This window comes from Crinia signifera, chromosome 5 (genome assembly GCF_055691185.1).
Source record: "Crinia signifera chromosome 5, ASM5569118v1, whole genome shotgun sequence".
In the NCBI taxonomy this organism is placed as follows: domain Eukaryota; kingdom Metazoa; phylum Chordata; class Amphibia; order Anura; family Myobatrachidae; genus Crinia; species Crinia signifera.
Genome location: NC_139221.1, coordinates 316,607,065 through 316,625,366, shown reverse-complemented (window position 1 = coordinate 316,625,366; position 18,302 = coordinate 316,607,065). Strand labels below are relative to the sequence as shown.

The 18,302-nt window shown below is 49.0% G+C and overlaps 1 protein-coding gene across 3 annotated transcripts in view; it reads right to left on the bottom strand.

Moving 5' to 3' along the window:
* The window catches only part of NDRG1 (N-myc downstream regulated 1), an 89,684-nt gene that overhangs the window by 63,119 nt on the left and 8,263 nt on the right, over positions 1 to 18,302 (bottom strand). For 2 of the 3 annotated variants that reach the window (XM_083144851.1, XM_083144852.1), the window contains exon 1: positions 2,233 to 2,390. The exons of the other annotated variant lie outside the window; for it this stretch is intronic. The gene's annotated coding sequence lies outside the window, so the exon portion shown is untranslated. Of the gene's footprint in view, positions 1 to 2,232; positions 2,391 to 18,302 lie in introns of those variants that run through there. 3 annotated transcript variants of the gene reach the window in all.

The following is an 18,302-nucleotide window of genomic DNA, read 5'->3' as shown; positions in this document are numbered from 1 at the left end:
CTAAATTTCCGTGGGTGCTCGGGCCCTTGAGCACCCACACAATCAGCACCTATGCCTGCGAATGCGTTCGCAGCTGTGCACACAGCAAATGATTTTCCCTCTGCTTGCAGCGCTGAGTAAGTCTAGACTCGCGCAGAGCTGCGAAGGCCGTGGGGAGGAAGCCACAGCCAATGTCAGCGGCCCTCCCGACGCCTGGGGAACACCTGCGGTATCCGAGGCACTATCCGGAAAACGCCGGCGTTATGCCCCTAAAGGGTCAGCGCCTGTCAATCACCTTGCGAGAACCTGTTTGCAAGGGGACCCCACGCAAGCACACAGTGTACCGTGCACATGCACGGTACGTCAGGGCTGAAAATCCGCAGCCCTGCGTACGGATCTGAATAGGACCCTATGTACTGAGGATATCAGCCTTTATTGACACAAGGAGCCAAAAAATATATATATATATATTTCTTCATCAAGGCCTAGACATCTACAGTATATTATTAGCAGCAAATACATTAGTTAGGAGCTTGCACAAAAATAATTACAGTGATCAGAAATTTGCTCCCATCGTCTGCACAAATAAAATCTATTTGCTGATGTTCTGGGCATAATATGCAGATAAATAAATGCAATAATAAATATACAAATAATAACTTAAGTCACCATTTCTATTATAGGCAGTATTAGAAACGCCATCTTCCTATTACACAGTGAAATCATTTTTCCCCCACCATGTTCTCATAATGTACAATACACCGGGGTCTTACAGTATTCCTATAACGCCACACACAGATATGTACTGTATAGGTTTTCTGACATGAGATCACTGAGTTACTGGAGCATGAAAGCAGGCACAGTACACTGTGAGTGTGAAATACACCAGCTGTACATGTACTGTGTACTGTATAAAAGGGAGGTGTGTACTGTATATATGTGAGTTTACGTTGTACCAAGCAGCTGGGCATGGGAAGCGAGCTGTCCATCACAGAACTAAGCCCAGATAATCTATAAGAGGTCTACATTGTGACCCACAAAACAATAGTGATTAAAGCGATTAGTGCGCAGTTTACCAGGAGCTTCACAAGCAGCAGCACTGCCACATCTCACCCTGTATCTCTGTTCTCAGGTGCATTAGAATAGAATCAACTTTATTGACCATGTATGCTTGCGCACACTAGGAATTCGTTGTGGATTACAGTGCAGCATCAAGCAGGAATGAGAGGGGGGGGGGGCATTGCATACATTACATTAAGACATTACATGCAGGAACCACATGCCCGCCGAGCTGCACAGCGTCTAGGCAGCCATCAGCGGCGCCACTGGTCGTTGCAGCAGCCCGGTAGGTAGCAATATAAACAGGGACAGTACAGTTATCACATAGGGAACACATTCCAGCCAACTGCACAGCGCCTAGGCATTATACAGAGTAATACCATGCTTCTCGCCCAGCTAGTCTGCTCATACACACACTTACGTACTAGGAAGCCAATTAAACTACCGGTATAGATTCTAGACTGTGAAAGGAAACCAGAGTATCTGGAGAACCACAGAGAGAATATAAAAACTCCACACAGATAGGGTCATGGTGGTAATCGAACCCCTGACTTCAGTGCTGTGAGGGAGTAATGCTAACCACTGCACGATCTGTGCTGCCCGGATACAGATATGGATTGATTGATGGATAAATGACAGATAGATAGATAGATAGATAGATAGATAGATAGATAGATAGATAGATAGATAGATAGATAGATAGATAGATAGATAGATAGATTTAACCTCCAAATCTGTCTGTTGTTACCCAGTTTGTTTTATCACTGTCTACTATTGTAAAGCGCAATGGAATCTGCTGCGCTATATAAGAAACTGTAAATAAATAAATAAAATATATTTGGGGGTGGAACAGTAAATATAGTGTATGCAAATAAAATGCAATGCATCAATACAATGTAGCTAAATGCAGTATACCTACATATTAAACAATAATGTACAGGTAAATGCCCCTTTAAACTAGTGTAGATGCAGATCAGTCCCTTTAAATGGCACAGCGTAAGTTTAGGGACCAGCACTGATTGCGTAGTCCAGAGGCAGGCAACCTGTGGCTCTCCAGCTGCTGTTGAGCTGCAAGTCTCAACATGCCCTCCCATCCTGGTTTTGGTCCACAGTAGCCATCACTGCTGGAACTTGTAGTGCACCAGCACTCACGCCTGACACACTCGCTGCATGAAGCTGCAGTCTCTCCCTTACCTCTTGCAAGTCAGATGTGGCAGTGGGTCCCCAGATGCTGCTCGCTCGCTCTCTCTCTCTCTTGCTCTCTTTTTGTTGTTGTTGCTAATCCGCTCAGCTGAGTGAGGGGGTTATATTGGGATGGATCAGCCCCACCCCAGATCTTCCCTGCAGGCAGGGATGAAGGGGCTGGGTCCTGTGTGGGTCAGTCAGACACGCCTGGTAAACAGACAGAGCACAGCTCTGTGCCTCACACTTCTCACTGGGGAAGTTCTGCCTCCGAGTCCTGTTCTTATTTATCACCGGTTATTTATATTGAGCACACATATTACGCAGCGCTTTGCGGAGAGTATTGACTTGCGTCAGTCCCTGTACCAGTGGAGCTTACACTCTATTCCGCAATGGGGTTTGTCCCTTGTCAGCAGCCCATAAACTGAACAATATGATTCCTGTGTACGTGCCTGGTCTGTGGAACATGTGTTGTGCTGCTTGTCTTGGTGAGATTACCATCACATTACGTGAGGATTGGCAAATCTGCTCCGTGTAGTAACTACTATACCCAGTCTGAGGATCACATAGAACCCGGGGGATGCTGGGACTTGTAGTTCCACCAGAGCAGAGGCATAGGTGACCGACCTAGTGGCTATGGCAGAGGGCACCGTTGTCTCTCCTGAGTTTCAGTTTCTTGTTTTGCCCACGTGACACATAGAACTCCCATCTTAGAAATTTCCACCATTGTGGCTCTGTATTTGATATCGGCGGAACTTATATTGACATTTAGATTTGTAGTTTCATAACCGTGTGTGATAATAATTGTTTCACATTCAGATATCACCTGTGCGATTTCGATTGGATGTGGCTGTCCATCAGGGCTGCCATCAGAAATTGTGGGGCCCGGGATTGAGAAAATAGGCAGGGGCGCACTTTCTCAAACTTCCGGTGTGCCTGGTGATACCTGTGTCGGCAGCACTGGCTGCACTACTCTACATTGCTACAAGGGAAATGTGAACTTTGTTTATGACAAATTATACTTTATAAACTTCAGGCATGGCCCCCTTTCTGTCTGGGCCTGAGACTGGAGTCCCCACAGAGTCCCCAGGTCAATAGGTCAGTCATAAAAAAGGTCAACTGTCTCTAAGTTCAACAGGGAGAAAAGGGGGTCGGTAGAAAAAATTCAACACAGGATTGTTTTGGGGTTTTTTTGGACCAAAATTTGGTCATGTTTCGCACAGGATACCTCTTAACATTTTCCCATTGGGACTCGTGCACAGCCTTCAAGAGGGGCATTGCTTAAGAGAAAGGGGTGTGGCTTTGCAGTAATGTGCCTGATCACAAAGCCACGCCCTCATTTTGCCACTGTGGGGGGCATGGCCAACGCTGTGTGAACTGCTGGACTCCCAGCTGCTCCCCACATACCCCCACTGCGGGACACTGTTGGCCCTGGAAGGGATGCAGGACGGTCCCCAGAAGACTGGTTGGGAGATATGTCTTATGCATGCTGACGTTATAGGGTTGACCTATCGCATGACTAACTAGATACTGTCTATCCGTGGACTGGAACCTGCTTCACATTATTTCATGGTGACCCCACCCTCTACCCCCCCCCCCACCCCCACCCCCAGTGCTGAGGACATATTTCACATTGCCTTTGTGTATATGTGTTAGAGCAGGGATAGGGAACCTTTGGCAATCATGCTGTTGTTGAACTACACATCCCAGCATGCCCTGCTACAGTTTGCTCTTTGGCCATGCTAAAACTGTAGCAGGACATGCTGGGATGTGTAGTTCAACAACAACAGGATTTGTAAAAGATCCCTTTAACTGGGTACAGATCATGATCGGATCGTATGCAGATAGTGTGCTCCAACAGATCGTGCGACCACATACCTCCCAACTGTCAAGATTACAGCGGGACAGTCCCGATATTCGGGTCCTGTCCCGCTGTCCCACCCGCGGCAGGCATTGTCCCGCTGCGGGGGGTGGCAGTTGGGAGATCCCCCAAGCTAATAGAATAGACGCTGTGCGCATGCGCACAGCGTCTATTCTCGTATGAAAATGAGGTTGCGGCTAATTAGCATAAGCCGAGACCTCATTTGCATATGCCCGCCCCCTTTTCGGGCGCTCGCGCACGAAAGTTGGGAGGTATGCGACCATCGTATGGTCGTCTCATGATCCTGATAGTTCTGGTGTGTACCCTACATTAGATATTCGTTTAGATTAAGATTTGAGAGGGACATGTCCACATTCCAGTATAGATATAGATGGAGCCGCTGCCCAGTCAGATGGAGCGCCTCGGCGCAGGCATTCTGGCGATACCCGGGCAACGACCAAGGGCGCTCCGTCTGTACAAAGCTGTCCTGCACTTGTGGGCTACATGCAAAAGCAGCCATTATTGCTGTTTACCCTGCATACGAAATAATACATGTGGAATTACCATCTATGCATGTGTATATAATAGTAGAGTTGCTTAGGGGTTTGCTAACTATGTTATCACACAGAAAAGCTTCTCTACTTTCAATTTAAACAACATTATTTAAACAACAATTTAATTGCACATTACTTGTGCAACCTTTTCACCGTTTGAAATACAATGTATGTAATATAAAAATATAAATATCATATATGAACTGGCCAAATAGAACATATTATCAAATGTATCAAAAGTATTCATAACATATTTATTTTTTATTTAACAGTTTCTTAGGTACTTGTGACTTATCTGGGCGCCTGATGTTGAAATTGTATGCCAGTACCCTAAGCATGCGATTTGATGCGATTTGGATAGTGGGGGTATGAAAAGGTCGGAGGACGCGTACCGCCGCCCCTCGCGGGCTCGCTGCGCTCGCCACGCTTCGGGTTGGCGTTGATAGTGGGGTGGCGTTAATAATGGGGGTCATTTAGCCATCAGGGTGGGTATACAATTAAAAATGGGGTCTGGGGGGCCATTTCACATATGAAACAGGCATCTGGGTGCCTTCACATATTAAAATCGCGGCAAATCGCATAGCATGCAATCTGTATGCGATGCGATTTGACGCGATTTTTAGGTGCGATGAAGAAAATCGGGCGCCCAGATAAGTCACAATTAGCGTTTCTTATATAGCGCATACATATTCCGCAGCACTGTACTGAGAATATTTGAACATTCACATCAGTCCCTGCCCCAGTGGAGCTTACAATCTATATTCCCACATGTACACGCACACACAGACATTCTAGGGTTAATTTATTGGGAGCCAATTAGCCTACCAGTATATTTTTGGACTGTGGGAGGAAACCGGAGTACCCAGAGGAAACCCACGCAAGCACGGGGAGAATATACAAACTCCACACAGTTAGGGCCATGGTGGAAATTGATCCCATGACCTCAGTGCTGTGAGACAGTAATGCTAACCACTACACCGTCCATACATACAGTACGTCCTTTATATAAATAACATTATCATACATTTTCTGCAGTACAGACATTCCTCACTTAACGACCAGGTTCCGTTCCTACGACCCGGTCGTTAAGTGAATTGGTTGTTAAACGAGCATATATAAAACCCCTTAAGATTTCTGAGACGCGGGTCGTTAAACAGGCAGGGCAGGTCGTAACTGCGAGAGGGTAGGCGGGCAGGTCGTAAATCAGAGCAGACAGGGTCGTAAGTCCGAGGAGTCACAGCACGGACGCTAAACGAAGGCCTGGGTCGTAAGTCCGGGTGTTCGGTAAACAGGTAGGTCGTTAAGTGAGGAATGTCTGTAATGCTATACAAATAATAATATTGGATACTCTAGTCTAGTCTAGGATGCGATATGGACTAGATCACATCACATGCAATCCAGTTCATAAAGTATGCGCAGCACATCATTTTTTGAGCTGTGCGATGGGATGTGTGCGGGAGTGCGCATCTCATCGCACACGGCAATTGTACTGTGTATGGGCGGCCAGTGTAATAAAAAAAATGTCTCCGGGTGGGGGAGGACGACATGGGGGTGGGGGCGACGACATGGGGGTGGGGGAGAATATTGCGCCAAGACTCATTATTTTGAGCTGTGCGATGGGATGTGTGCGGGAGTGCGCATCTCATCGCACACGGCAATTGTACTGTGTATGGGCGGCCAGTGTAATAAAAAAAATGTCTCCGGGTGGGGGAGGACGACATGGGGGTGGGGGCGACGACATGGGGGTGGGGGAGAATATTGCGCCAAGACTCATTATTGTTGTTGGAACTAATAAATGTGTTTGCACCCCTTACATTGCAGCACGGTATGTTCTGGAAAGCAAATGACATTGTTCTTCTTGTTGTGCTCCCTGGTCTGCCCTATCTATGGTTACAAACAGGTTCAATCTGGATTTCTTCTATATGTGCTTTGAGCAGAAACACTGTGATCTTGTTGAACCTGTCCACAGGTGGGAACATAATCCCTCTGTAATTACAGCATACTGTACTTCCCCACAGTATGGGCCATAGGGGTACCGGGGAAACACCTGGTGGGACCCACTATTTCAGCCCCTCCTCCTCTAGGAACCCGGTTCCACACTGTGCATCTGGGTTATACCTTATACGTATGTTACAGGGATGCAGGGCCAACAGAGGTTGACAACGCATACTCTGGGGAGATTATGTATGTTTATATGAGGTTCCCGCTACGCGAGCTACAGCATACTTGCGCTCCTGGGAAGGGGGTGTGACTTTGTGGCATTGCCATGATCACAAGGCCACACCCCCATTTTACTGACTCTTAGGGCCACGCCCCCTGTCCCTCTGCTTCTGCATATTATCTGCTAGGCAGAGCAGCACTGACGGGGGGGGGGGGGAACGACACAACTCTGAACGGACCCCCCACACTGCCGGCGTCTTGTGGGACTGTCCAAAACAATAAAGACATGGACAGTATCAACACAGGAACAGGGTTGGTGAACGGAGAAGGCCAAATTAAAATGGTCGACACATATGCATTTTTTAGGGTGTCAATTTTTGCCATCTAGCACATGGACCCCCAATTAGGGAAAAGCGCCCCGAACGCATGGCTGGCATCCCTTGCCACCCTTTGTAACACTTCACCGTTCCCAATCATACTCCATGTGGATGGTAAAGCATGAAAAGGTTAAAAAATGGATAAAATAATCGTGATAAACTCATGTCAACCATATGCTGTGAAAGCTGCTATCATGTCGACCATTTTACCATGTTGACATACTGACCTCAGAGCAGTGGCATAACCAGGAAGTTTGCGTCCCCCAGCCAAAGCTTGAAGTGCTTTTTGCCAGGGGTTACATGCTCATTGCCAGGGGTTACATGCTCATTGCCAGGACATTTAGCATCTATCCATCTGTACAGTAGGACCTCTAGCATCTGTCTCCTCCAAGGCGGCGGACATATTTGGAGAGACATTTTCAGCAGATTCTATACGGCGGAATCTGAGGTAGAATTACATAAAATCTGATTTCATGTATTAAATCATACTTTGGGCGAAATGTAATAGGGTGCGATTTCTAGACTTTTGCGATTTTTGGTCATAATCGACCAAAATCGCATTTTTTCTAAAAATCGCACATGTAATAGGGTGCGAGTCGCGGGAAAAATCGCATTTTTTCCCGCGAATGCGCACATTTTAAAGATGCGATTTTCAGTCACACTGCCGACTTTCTCAGCTCCTGATTGGCCGCTAGGCGGCCAATAGAATCATCCGGAGGAAAGGGGCGGAAGATGAAACATCTCTGCGCCTCTCCAGTCCGTGAGCGGGTACCAGCCGGGAGCAGCGCGTCTGCCGGAGAAGATGCCAAAGTCGTCGCCGGGGACCAGGTGAGTAGGATTTCCTTCCTTAGGTACCCCTTTTGGACTACTTCGGATCCTGGACCCCGGAGACATCAGCCCTGGAGCCCAGGACCCCGGACCAGCCCCGGAACCAGGACCAAGGCCCCGGAAGCGGACTCTTCTGCCCTGGAGCCCAGGACCCCGGACCAGCCCCGGAACCAGGACCAAGGCCCCGGAAGCGGACTCTTCTGCCCTGGAGCCCAGGACCCCGGACCCAGGATCCAGGAACCGACCTACGGGCTCAAGGTAGGTAAGTATCAGTATGTGTGTGTAATGTGTGTATTAAACTTTTATTTTTCAGGGTGTCAGTGTGTTTTATTTAACTATTTTTTGTACTGTAGAACTACAAGTGCCAGCGGGCCCTTTAATGCCCTGCATGCTGGGACTTGTGGTTCTCCAAGTCCCAGCATGCGGGGTAGGCTTGCTGGGACTCATAGTTCGCCAGTAGAAAACAATAGTTTTAATTCTTTTTTTTACACTTTGCATCAGCCCGATGCCCACCGCCCAGGGGCATCGGGGACAGCCCCGGACTTTCAGCATAGGCTGGTAAGTCCTGGAGGGGGGGTACCCCTTTATTGGGTGGGTCCCCACTTCCCCAGGACCCCTGCCCATACTGACCATCCATGGGGATAATGCTTTGGCCGCGGGACCTTATATAATAAGTGTCCCCCGGCTGTGGCATTACCCTGCTGGCTGGTTGGGTCTGGTGCTGGTTCTTAAAATACGGGGGACCCCTAGTCATTTTGTCCCCCGTATTTTGGGAACCAGCCCTGGACCTTGAGCTTGGTGCTGGTTTCATTAAATCAAGGGAACCCCTATTTGTTTGTCCCTCTGATTTTATGATACCAGCACTGGCTTTTTGAGCCCGGGGCTGGTTATGCTTAGGAGGGGGGACCGCACGCCGTTTTTTTTTTTTTACAACACAGCGCACAGTACTGAAAATGTGCAGATTTTCATGAATGAAAATCGCACATTTTCAGGACTTAAAAATCGCCCGAAATCGCACCATATCGCACTTTTTTGCCGCAAATTCGCATCTCATTACATATGCGAATTCGCAGCAAAAAAATGTGATTTTTAAAGGTGCGATTTGGTGAGATTTTTTTTTTGACTAAAAAAACGCACCCTATTACATTTCGCCCTTTGTCTCTCTCCAAGATTTGATAAATATCCCCAATGGTTGCAAGACTCCTTACTGACTTCTAATACAGTATCTCTATAACATACTGCATAATAGGGAGTGTCCCTTATACAGTATGGGCCAGATGCACTAAGCTTCAAAGGTGATAAAATGGAGAGTGATAAACAACCAATCAACTCCTACCTGCCATGTCACAGACTGTGTTTGAAAAAATGTCAGGTAGTAGTTGATTGGTTGGTTGTTTTTCACTCTCCATTTTAGCACTTTTGAAGCTTAACGCATCTGGCCCTATATGTTACAGGTGGCACTTGCCTTGTTTTTGGCTACTCACTAGAGGTCAGCTCAATAGGAGGCGTGGCTAAAACCAACATTGGCAAAGCGGGGGAGGGGGCTATGATGATACGATTTATCACCTGCCCACTTTCTGTCCATGAACGGTGGTGAATGGATATTGGATATGTAAACGGTGGGGTGACTGGGGGGTGTAAGCAAGAATATCTCAGTGACTACATGATCAGTCCCTGTACCCCTGGAGCTTACAATCTATATTCCCTTCAATCAGAGGCGTATCTCTGGGAGGCAATGGAGTCAATACCACCGGGCTCCTGCTCCCAAGAGGGCACTGGGCAGGATTTCACTATGAGTGGGCGGCGTATAACTGATTGCATGGCTCTGCAAATTAGCACTGTCCAATGAGGTATGAATCAGGCCCCTAGCCATTGTCGGCCCTTTATACTACAACCATAATTTCGTAGCACATAGACTTTGATCGACAAATACATAATATTTGATCAGAGCATTACAGTTTTTGTGGGTTATGTTTACTGTGTTTAATGAGCTGTAATTAAAGGTTTAGCTTTATAGGTAGCTGTGATTGCTGCAGGCTGCTTTGTTCTGATTGTCAGCTTCTAATGAGGGCGATAAGCTAACGAACTACTGAACTGCTAGTCCGCCACTTTGGCAGAGGAAATGGACATTCCTAAACAGTTGGGCATCTAGTTCTAGAGACCATTGCAAATCATTAGGAGGCTTTATCGGGTCTGCTTATATAAGTGGCCAATGTGCGCGCCATGGCAGTGACAAAATTTGCTGAAGACGCTCGCAGCTGGGCCCTGCAGATGCGCATTACGGAAAATTTTATTTATTTATTTATTTGAAGTTTCTTATATAGCGCAGCAGAATCCGTTACAGTGTCTTATATAGTGCAGCAGATTCCGTTACAGTTTCTTATATAGTGCAGCGGATTCCGTTAGTGTCTTATATAGCGCAGCAGTTTCCGTTACAGAGTCTTATATAGCGCAGCAGATTCCGTTACAGTGTCTTATATAGCGCAGCAGATTCCGTTACAGTGTCTTATATAGCGCAGCAGATTCCAATAATGTAGGAGCTGGACTGGAGGCAAAGCCTGGGGGTAGGCTCCCCTGACAGGGTTTGTAGGGAGCTGACTAGCAGTGTAGTCATAGGAGGAGTGTTTAAGGAGAGGGTCATAGGGGGAGGGGCTTAACGGGGTGTTGGAGGGGTTTATAAGCGGGGTTCAGGCGGGAAATAGGGGTCACTGGGAGATTTTTCTTAACAGCTAAACATCACTGGCATCTCCCATGGCTTCCCCAGGCAACGCTGATGCGGAGGTAACCGCTGCGCTGGCTGCCCTTAGGGAGGCAGCGGGCACCAGAGGGGCAGATTGGATGCAGCAGCAGATGTCAGGTCTGCTGGGGGGACTGGGAGCAGCAGCGCAAGAGGCTGCTCCAGCGGGTGCACGGCCTCGGAGGTCTAGGCCTCCGGAGCGCTTCAGCCCATCTGTGTCCCCCAGGGTTCAGCGCCGTTCACGGAGCCCCGTTAGGGACCCTCCAGGCCTGGCTGCGGGCCAGGCAACGCCCGCCCGCAGGACCAGGTCTGGGAGGAATCCGACCAGCAGGCGGAACCCTCCGTGCGGGGGGGATCCCCCCCCATGCAAGAAGATCCAGCGGTGAGAGGTACTGGACCAGGAGCGGCGGGGCATGCGGGGCATGCTGCTGCCCAGCGCGGGGTGAGTCGTGCCAGGGGGGCAGAAGTACAGGCTGAGGAACGCAGGCCTGGTACACGGAGCGAGCGGCGCACAGCTGGCTCCGCCTCCAACGAGGTCACGCCGGCTGGTGCTGTATCTGAGGGTCGGGATGACAGGAGAAGAGAGATGGCAGCGTCAGCAGAGGATGGAGAAGTACAGGGTCCATCATCGTTGGCTGGGGCTCGTCCGGACACTGGACCTGCGGCTGCTGGGTTCACAGCCCCCAGGCAGCCTGGTGAGTCTGTCTCTATGTTTGTTAATGCTTTAGCGCGGAGTCAGGGGGGGGGAGGGTCAGCCCTCCAAGGGGAGATGAGCAGGGGCTTTACTGATTTGTTGAGTGGTTTTGGAGATTGGTTAGTAGGTTTGCGACAGGGGGCGGGGCCGTCCCCGGCGGCGGCGTGGGCGCCGCAGACTTCGGGCACGCCAGCTAACTATAGCGTGCCTGTCAGCAATAGTGTGCCGGTCAACGGTGGGGCGCCGGTGGGGAGCGGGGTGCCGGTATCTGGCGGTGAGCAAAGCAGCAGTAGTGCGGGGGCGGAAGGGGGCAGTGTGGGGACGCAGGAGGAGAGTGGGAGGCTCAGTGACACTGCAAAAGGGGAGGTGTATGTATGTTTTGAGGGGCCGTTGGGGGCCCACCTGAAGCAGGAGGTGAGGGATAAGATTTGGAAAGGGGAATACGTGGATATATTTTCACTGCTCCCGTTAGAGCGTTTTAATCTGGATAGGCCCCGGAAGGAGGAGAAGAAGGAGGAGGAGGAACGGCGGCGGTATCGGCTGATACCGAGGTCATTCACGAACTGGTTGCAAGCATTTGCTATTTTAGCTAGTGTGATTGGAGAGAAGGCACCTGACAATTGTTCAGGTTTGTTTTGTTACATGGATGCGATTGGGGAGGCGTACCGTGTGTATGGGGGCCTGGCTTGGCTCAGGTACGATGAGCAGTTTAGACAGAGGAAGGCTGTGCGCCCTAACATACGTTGGGACCACAAAGATATTGCTTTATGGTTAAAGGTGACGGCCCCCATGAAAAGTGGGCAGCCCTTTCGTGGGGAAGGGGGTGGGCCGAGGGAGGCCACTAATGGGACGGCCATGCAGAAAGGACTCTGCTTTGCATTCAATGACGGGTCGTGCCGGTTTGGGGCTAAATGCAAATTTAAGCACGAATGTTCCTCGTGTGGAGGGACCCATGGTGCAAATAAATGCTTCAGGGGGAAGTCCCGGGACGGTAATTCTAAAGGGGGAGACACCAGTTCGGCTGGAAAGGATGCTGGGCTATCTGCGTAGGTATCCTGACCAGCAGACAGCCGTGTTGTTGGAGGAGGGGTTTAGGGAAGGTTTTAAGATACCTTCCGATGTGCAGGTTTCAGGGGGTTTTAGGAGGAATTTGAAGTCTGCAAGGGAGCATCCAGAGGTGGTGCAGGAAAAATTGCTTAAGGAGGTGCAGCTGGGTCGTATGGCTGGACCTTTTGGGTTGGCACCTTGGCCAGATTTGATAGTCTCTCCATTGGGGGTGGTGCCAAAAAAGGAGGCGAACAAGTTTCGTCTTATACACCATTTGTCTTTTCCAAAAGGGGCGTCGGTCAATGATGGCATTGACCCCGACATCTGCTCGGTGGTCTATACATCGTTTGACGCGGCTGTTCAGTGGGTGAAGCGGTTTGGGAAAGGGGCTCGGTTGGCAAAGACTGATATTGAATCGGCGTTTCGTTTGCTGCCGGTTCACCCAACCAGTTTGCGTTTGTTGGGATGTTGTTGGGACGGGGAGTTTTTTGTTGATCGATGTTTACCGATGGGTTGCTCCTTGTCGTGTGCTTATTTTGAGGCCTTTAGTTCTTTTTTGGAGTGGGTGGTTAAGGATGTCTCTGGGTGCAGTTCAGTTATTCATTACCTAGATGACTTCTTATGTATTGGTCCTAGGGGGACCGGTGTCTGCGACTTATTATTGAGGACTGTTGAAAGGGTGTCGGCATACTTTGGGGTCCCGCTTGCACCAGGTAAGACGGAGGGCCCTGCGACTGTGATCAGTTTTTTGGGTATTGTCATTGATACCGAGAATATGGAGTGCCGCTTGCCTGAGGAGAAATTGCTGGTTTTGAAGGCTGAGGTAGGGAGGGCAGTGCTGTTAAAGAAGATTAGATTGCGGGAATTGCAGTCCTTGCTGGGTAAATTGAATTTTGCGTGTCGCATTATGCCTATGGGCCGCATTTTCAGCAGGAGGTTGGCAGCAGCGACAGCAGGGGTGGCTTTTCCTCATCATTTTGTCAGATTGGGTAGTGAGTTGAAAGGGGACTTGCGGGTGTGGGCAACTTTCTTGGAAGCTTTTTAACGGCAGGGCGTTGTGGATGTCAGACACGTGCGTGGCTACTGAGTTAGACCTCTTCACAGATGCGGCCGGGAGTGGCGGTTTTGGGGCATATTGCCAGGGACATTGGTGTGTAGGCCGGTGGCCGGAGTCTTGGGTGCATAAGGGCATGGTCAAAAACTTGGCATTGTTGGAGTTGTTTCCTATTTTGGTTGCAGTAGTTGTTTGGGGGGAGCTATTCCGCAATAGGAAGATTTGTTTTCACTGCGATAATTTAGGGGTTGTCATGGCCATTAACCAATTGTCGGCGTCTTCACCGCCAGTGGTCACGATTTTGCAGCAGCTAGTATTGGAATGTCTGGCCTTGAATTTGTGGGTGGTGGCTATGCACGTGCCCGGTGTCTCTAACGGCATTGCGGATTCTTTATCTCGTTCACAGTGGGAACGTTTCCGGGAGTTGGCACCAGAGGCGGACAGGGAGGGGACCGGGTTCCCGACTCGGCTCTGGGCTCTGCTGGACGGGTAGTCGATCAGCTCATCAGGGAATCTTTGGCCCCGAATACATGGTCGGCATATAATCAGGAATGGAGGAGCTGGTTGGAATGGCGTGAGGTAGTAGGTTTGAAAGAGGACGATGACGAGTTGGCTGTCTTACTATATATAGGCCATTGTAAGGAGATTGGTTGGTCAGTGGCAAAAATCACGCGCTGCATGGCGGGCTTGGCTTTTGGGTTTCGTGCAGGCGGCAGGCCTGATGTTACTAAGAATTTCCTGATTGCGCAAGCTTTAAAAGGTTGGAGGAGAGGATATGTGGTGCAGGATCAGAGAAGGCCGGTGTCCTTCCAGTTGTTGCAGAATATGGGCATGAAGTTAAGGGGAGGTCTGTAGTTCCAATTTCGAGGAAAGGTTGTTCGGGTTAGCCTTTTCGCTTGCCTTCTTCGGGGCACTGCGGATAGGTGAGCTAGTGAGTCCAAGCGTGTCCAGGCCGGGGGGATTGTTAGAGGAGGATGTGGATTTATACGCGGATAGGGTGGAGCTAGTGGTGAGGAGGTCTAAGACGGATCAGTTAGGGAAGGGGAAGAAGGTGGTTCTCTTCTCTGTACCAGGGTCGGATATGTGCCCGGTGGCACGCCTGAGGAATTTTAGGGAAGTCAGGGTGGGCAGGGAAAGGGATCCCTTGTTGATGCATGCAAATGGATCCTTTCTATCAAGGTTTCAGTTCACAAGTGTGTTTAGAACAGTCCTACGGACGTTGGGCCTCAAGTGGGAGGAGTACGCGGGTCACTCTTTCCGCATTGGGGCTGCAACTGAGGCTGCTAGAATGGGATTTGGGGATGAGTTAATTAAGCGTATTGGGCGGTGGGAATCGTCTCGCTTTCGTTCTTATGTTCGTTTAGGGGATTGTTGAGGTTGATTGTGTTCTTTTCTGTTTTAGGGCAGCCTCCGTGCCTGATTTGGATTTTGGGACATTCATATGTCTTTTGGGGAGCGTTACGGGCTGATGTCAGACCGAACGGCCGCCAGCTAGGTTTGGATAGAGAGGAGGCAGTGGTTCGCTGGCTGGGGAAGCGCGGTATGGTATGGAGTGGAGTGTTGCCGGAATTTCACCGTTTTGTTCGGCTCGATAGGGCCCCCGACATATTAGTGTTGCATGTGGGTGGGAATGATCTTGGGGGCAGACCGTTTAGGGAGTTGATACGGGATATCAAGTTTGATCTCCTACGTTTATGGGCAATGTGTCCGGAAGTGATCACGGTTTGGTCGGATATTGTGCCACGCCATTACTGGAGGGATGCACGGTCGGCTGATAAGCTCAATAAGGCACGTATTAAAGTTAACAGGGCGATTGGGCGCTTTATGGCCAGGAACGGGGCTGTGGTGGTGAGGCACAGGGAACTTGAGTCGGGTGCCGGGGCATTTTGGAGAGGGGACGGAGTGCACCTGAATGCTGTGGGGATAGATGTTTGGTCTTTGGGACTACGAGAGGGAATAGAAACAGCGTTCCGGATGTGGGGGGGGCGCACGGGGTTAAGGGTTTAACCACGTGCTTGGTGGCGGAGGGGGGTCCTCGAGGTTAGTGGCATTGAGGCTTAATTATGCGGCGGGGAGGGCCCCATGAGGGGGCTGGACTCCCCTGGGTGAGGTTAATTAATGAGCACTGGGTGTTGACAATTGGTGCCCTCGAGCCAATCGCTATCGGCTGGGGGTAAGAACTCCTGGAAGTGCTTAGAGGTGTGGATAGATTTATTGAGGGCCTCGGGGACCACCTTCCGTGTGAATGTTTTGGTTATTGTTAAATTGTATTGTTTTAATAAAGATGGCTGCTGTGGCCAATTTTATCCAACAGGAGAGTCATGTCATTTTTGGGTGGATAATTGGGCACAGCGATTAGACAATACCCTGTCATGTAGGAGCTGGACTGGAGGCAAAGCCTGGGGGTAGGCTCCCCTGACAGGGTTTGTAGGGAGCTGACTAGCAGTGTAGTCATAGGAGGAGTGTTTAAGGAGAGGGTCATAGGGGGAGGGGCTTAACGGGGTGTTGGAGGGGTTTATAAGCGGGGTTCAGGCGGGAAATAGGGGTCACTGGGAGATTTTTCTTAACAGCTCCCACCCACCCTCCCTGTTTTTGTTTTATAGTTTTTAGGTAGAATAATTGATAGGATGTCTTTTTGTCACAGTGGCCTGTGCGGAGGGGGGTCCTCGAGGTTAGTGGCATTGAGGCTTAATTATGCGGCGGTAAGGGCCCCATGAGGGGGCTGGACTCCCCTGGGTGAGGTTAATTAATGAGCACTGGGTGTTGACAATTGGTGCCCTCGAGCCAATCGCTATCGGCTGGGGGGTAAGAACTCCTGGAAGTGCTTAGAGGTGTGGATAGATTTATTGAGGGCCTCGGGGACCACCTTCCGTGTGAATGTTTTGGTTATTGTTAAATTGTATTGTTTTAATAAAGATGGCTGCTGTGGCCAATTTTATCCAACAGGAGAGTCATGTCATTTTTGGGTGGATAATTGGGCACAGCGATTAGACAATACCCTGTCAAGTGTCTTATATAGTGCAGCAGATTCCGTTAGTGTCTTAAATAGCGCAGCAGATTCCGTTACAGTGTCTTATATAGCGCAGCAGATTTCGTTACAGTGTCTTATATAGCGCAGCAGATTCCGTTACAGTTTCTTATATAGCGCAGCAGATTCCGTTACAGTGTCTTATATAGCGCAGCAGATTCCGTTACAGTGTATTATATAGCGCAGCAGATTCCGTTACAGTGTCTTATATAGCGCAGCAGGTTCCGTTACAGTGTCTTATACAGCGTAGCAGATTCCGTTACAGCGTCTTATATAGCGCAGCAGATTCCGTTACAGTGTCTTATATAGAGCAGCAGATTCCGTTACAGTGTCTTATATAGCGCAGCAGATTCCGTTAGTTTCTTATATAGCGCAGCAGATTCCGTTACAGTTTCTTATATAGCGCAGCAGATTCCGTTACAGTGTCTTATATAGCGCAGCAGATTCCGTTACAGTGTCTTATATAGAGCAGCAGATTCCGTTACAGCGTCTTATATAGAGCAGCAGATTCCGTTACAGCGTCTTATATAGAGCAGCAGATTCCGTTACAGCGTCTTATATAGAGCAGCAGATTCCGTTACAGCGTCTTATATAGCGCAACAGATTCCGTTACAGTTTCTTATATAGCGCAGCAGATTCTGTTACAGTGTCTTATATAGCGCAGCAGATTCCGTTACAACGTCTTATATAGGGCAGCAGATTCCGTTACAGCACCTTATATAGCGCAGCAAATTCCTTTACATTTTCTTATATAGCGCAGCAGATTCCGTTACAGTATCTTATATAGCGCAGCAGATTCCGTTACAGTGTCTTATACAGTATAGCGCAGCAGATTCCGTTACAGTGTCTTATATAGCGCAGCAAATTCCGTTACATTTTCTTATATAGCGCAGCAGATTCCGTTACAGTGTCTTATATAGCGCAGCAGATTCCGTTACTGTTTCTTATATAGCGCAGCAGATTCCGTTACTGTTTCTTATATAGCGCAGCAAGATTCCGTTGTGCTTTACAATTGTAGACAGTGATAAAACAAACTGGGTAACAACAGACAGACTTGGAGGTAAGAGGGCCCTGCTGCAAGCTTACAATCATAGGAGGGAAACACAAGGACAGGCACCAGTAATAGCATAGCTTGTAGGTCCAGAAGGGAAGCTATATAATACATAAGGGCCTCAGAGGGTTATGTGTATGGAAAATGCATAAGCGCAGTCGGCCCACCTATTTGGACTTGTGTGAGCATATACGAATCCCCCCCCCCGCATGCAGGTGCTTTGTGTCACACAGACTTCTAGGATGTACATCAGAGTTCTGCTGAGTGCTGGTGTGATTACAGCACATTTGACGCGGCTAACGGCACGGCACTCGTGTTACCTGTTATGTGAAAGGTCAAAAACAAGCTGTCGTAAGTTTTTGTTTTTCTCCTGTGTCTTTAGATGACTGATTTATAACTTGATGATTCACGCTCAGCGTGTGGTTTCCGGCCTTTCAGTGGTTTGTAGTTTGTTTTGCCTTACTGGTATTGTACACTGTTGATTATACCTCCGTTGCATCATGCCGCTGGTGGATAACTGTGTACTACTTGTGTCTTGTGACTCTTTACACGCAACGTGACTGCAATAAACTTCAGAACATGATAAGACGTTTGCAAAGAAACAGAGACACATGGAGCATGTAATATGTCACTGAGATTTTAGGTGTGCACATCATTAATGACAGTATCTGATGCCTCACAAGCAAACCTA